Source organism: Barbus barbus (assembly GCF_936440315.1).
Source record: "Barbus barbus genome assembly, chromosome: 48".
NCBI lineage: Eukaryota > Metazoa > Chordata > Actinopteri > Cypriniformes > Cyprinidae > Barbus > Barbus barbus.
Genome location: NC_136726.1, coordinates 16026204 through 16030421, shown reverse-complemented (window position 1 = coordinate 16030421; position 4218 = coordinate 16026204). Strand labels below are relative to the sequence as shown.

Here is a 4218-nt window from a genome sequence, read left to right as displayed (position 1 = left end):
CTGCAAAAACAAAATTTCTTGTTTGAAAATGCATGTTTTACATTTTTTGAAGAATCTATGAATGATGTTTGTGCACACTAAAGTCTCTGCTACAAAGCTTTGATTTCAAAAACAGTATCAAAGCAATTAAACTATTTCTTGTTATGATTTTTAACATGTATTTAAACTCAGAACGATCTCAAAGTAAAAAAAGAGGTGCTAAGTGCTAACATCTGATTTTGTGGTGGCTGTGCTTTAAAAGTTCATTTTTATCTTAATTCAAGTGATGAAGGATTTTGAAATCTGACATGAATCAGTGTTGAGTTCTAATGTAACGTTAATGCCTGGTTTAAAAGTTTGAACATGATTAACATTTGAAAACATTCATTAGACATGTAGAAAAGTAAATCACAAAAATGACATTTTAAGGCCCAATTAAATACATTTTTTTCTCTCACGTTCAGTTTTATTTTTTATCATGTATAAATAAATTCTGGTAAATAATTTCTCCGGTAAATATTTCTTAATTTTTTTTTTATTAGTAGTAGTAGTATCATTACATTAAGTAATACATTTCTCTCACAGTTTCTTCAAGATTAAATTTTTATTGTTTTTATCCATGGACTAAACATATAACATACAAGTAAAAAACATAGGCTAAGTAAAGAAGGTGACAATATTTACATGTGCCGAATATAGAATCGTTTGGACAAACAAACATATATACTGATAGCCAACATTACAAGTCTGTTCTGATTAGCTCCTGTATTTGCATTCATGTCTGTGAGTATGCATGTGTGTGTGTGTGTGTTTGCGTGTGTGTCATTGTGTCTAGGGGTGGGGGAGGAAGCATACAACTGAAATAGTATCTTAACAGATTAATAACAGATATAAGTATTATAACTTATTAAAAAATAATAAAAAAAGGAGACAACAAATGTTAATAACATCAATAATAACCATAATAATAATAATAATAATAATGATCCCAATAATGCCTCTGATCCCACCGTGGCTACAACATACCATAATTTAAATCCCATCCCATGTCACGCTACAACAGGAGTGCCAAGGAAAGATGCCCCCCCCCCCCCCCCAAACACCAGCCATCAGAATCAGAATCACGTTTATTGCCAAGTACAGTACATGTACGAGGAATTTGTCTTGGTAAATTGGTATTTGACAAGACAACAGAAAATCAAAAATAAATAATAGAAACAATGAGGTAACAATTTAAAAGATAAATTTAGGAAGATAAAATAAAATTTAAATGTAAAATACAAAATAAACATTTTAAACATTAAAAAACATTTTCTCTACATTTGTGCAGAATATGTCAAGTGAGGCAGTACATTTCTGAACATTGTGCAAGTTGTGCAGTGAGGGGTCAGTGCAACTGATTACAGCCTGAGGTGTGTTTCTTATTGTAAAGTGTAATGTCCATGGGCGTGAATAAGAAACCCTGATGGGTCCTGGGTATTGTTGATAAGGGCAGTTACGGATGGAAAGAAACTATTTTTGTGGCGTGAGGTCCTTGACCTGATGGACTGCAGCCTTCTGCCAGACGGGAGTGCTTCAAAACGTTTGTGTCCAGGTTGAGAAGTGTCAGCCACAATCTTAACCACCCGCTTCAGGGTCCTGGAAGTGTACCCTCACCCTGGTGCGTGATGTTATAACTCACCCTGGTGCGTGATGGAACACAGCTATCTTCACAGAAGCTTATGTACGATGTCACAGCCTCTGTATACTCATCCAGGTTGTTGGTATCAGTCCTGAATACTGAATCTGTACAGTCCAAGCATGCATGGAGATTCCCCACAGCTTTTCTTGTCCACTGCTTTGAAGTCCTCACAACAGGTTTGGAAAGCTTTCATTTCTGCCTGTATGCAGGAATCAGATGGACAATTACATGGTCAGAGTGGCCCAGTGAAGCTCGTGGGACGGCGTGATAGGCACTGCTTACTGTAGTACAGCAGTGATACAGAGTGTTCTTCTCTCTGGTGGGACATTTAATAGATTGTCTGTATTTGGGGAGTTCACTTATGAGATTTCCTTTGTTAAAGTCAAAGAGGACAATAACAAAAGAGTCCGGGTGTGTGCGCTCCACACACAATATCTGTTCAGCAAGTGTATGCTGTGCGTCCTGCACATTTGCTTGCGGTGGAATGTACACAATGACCAGTATGAATGAAGCGAACTCTCGTGGGGAGTAAAAGGGCTTGCAGTTAATGAAAAGTGATTCGAGATCAGGAGAACAGTACTGCTGAATCACTGTCACATCATTGCACCATCCACTGTTAGTATAAAAACAGATTCCTCCAACTTTCATCTTTCCTGGAAGTTCCGCACGGCGATCCGCTCTGAAGAGTCGGAATCCTGCCAGCTGCAGCGCAGAGTCCGGTATCAGCTCACACAGCCACGTTTCAGTGAAGCACAAGACTGAGGACGAAGAAAAGTCTGTTTTTTCCTACCAGTAGCTGAAGTTCGTCCATTTTGTTGCACAGTGAACGCACATTGGAAAGAAATATTCCTGGTAGCGGTGTACGATGTTCGCGTCGGTGGAGGCGCACGAGAGCACCGGCACGCTTCCCCCTCCTCCGGCGTTTCACTGCATACGCAAAGGTGAGCACACCTTTGACCAAAATGTCCAAAAAATTCACGGGTGTGTCGATGAAAATGGGACATAAATCCTTAGGGACTGTAGCTCTAATGTTCATGAGCTCTTCTCTGGTATACGAGCTCAATGTATCATCACAAAAGACCGTTTTAACAAACAAAACTACACAAAACAAAGCGCACCAACACACCGAGGCAGCCATCCGCGGCACCATCTTCCCCGGCCACTACCTACATGCCACACTTATATAATTATTTTTTATTTATTTATTTATTTATGTTTTTAATGTGTATATGTCTCGGCTAGTTTGTGATGCATTACAAAAGTGAGACGTGTAGTGCAGCCCAGGTCAGGGACCCGGCACACCTACCCTGTATATGTTTTTTTTGTTGTTGTTGTATTTCTGTTTCTTTAAGTTAAACCAAACTTTTATTTTGATTGGTTGCTGTGAAAACCTTTATCACAATAGTTTTAATAAAAAGAAACAGTAAAATGCTCAAACTTTACGGTTTTGATTTATGACAAAGTGACTCTCAGAGCAGTTCTAGAGTTCATGTTTATGTGTTTATGTACTCCTATATTAAGGTGGCAGAGGCTGACAACATTGCGAGCATCATGCGTGCTTCAGTATGTGTGTAGTAAACCGCACGTCTGCACCATTCATTCACACACAGACTCATATTTAAAGGGGTCCAATTATGCTTTTTTACAAAGTCTTGATTTTGTTTTGGGGGTGTACTAGAACATGCTCTCATGCTTGGTGGTTCGAAAATCACATTATTTTTCACATAATTTATATTATTACAATACCTTTCTCCCCAGCCCGGCTCAAAAGGCTCTATTAGTTCCGGGTTTGATGAAGGCCCGCCTTCCGAAAAACGAAATGTGTTGTGATTGGTTAGCTATCCCAGTGCGTTGTGATTGGCGAACAGCTTAGACGGTGTTTCAGTATTGCCCCGCCCCTTGCAAAAACAGCAAGTTAGTCAATATTGCCATATCAATTCAAGCCTCGAGAATATTGAACAAGAGGATCGCGCAGAACCGCACGGATATTGCAAGACATATTAAAGTGGTAACGTTATTGTTGTTGTTGTTTTTTTGGCTAAATCACGGGTAGGATGTAATTTGTTATGGGATTTATGGGATAAATAAAATGAATTTATTTATACCATAATCCCACAGAGTTACACTATTTGTGGCGGCATATGCAAATTAATTATCTGCCAGCAGGAGGCGCTGTTGGAGCGGGAGAGAGCGAGGTTTCACCGGGAACGCTGCACACAAAGCAGAGCTCCGCTCACAAACTGAGCATTACATGCAAGATGAAATGAAAATGACATCCAAAATTTTCTGAAAACAGTTGGTTTCTTTGAGAAATACAGTGATATAAAAACACCTGCACCGGGTTTTGATTTTGAAACGTGCAGTGCTCAACCAAGCATTGTCCCCACCTGCCAACCATTTATTTTAATTATATTCTAATGGGCCGTTCGTTGTAGTTCTTGAAAGGGATTTTTTAACAGGGTTTCCGCGGGGTCTTAAATTTAGTTGTATCAAATTTAAGGCCTTAAAAAGTCTTAAATTGTACAAGAAAGTCTTAATTATGATTTCAAGAGATCTTA

The 4218-nt window shown here is 38.8% G+C and overlaps 1 protein-coding gene across 1 annotated transcript in view; it reads right to left on the bottom strand.

The window, feature by feature from the left end:
- LOC306866294 (zinc finger CCHC domain-containing protein 14-like) overlaps positions 1–4218 on the bottom strand; it is a 42429-nt gene that overhangs the window by 1186 nt on the left and 37025 nt on the right. The gene's annotated exons all lie outside the window — the stretch shown is intronic.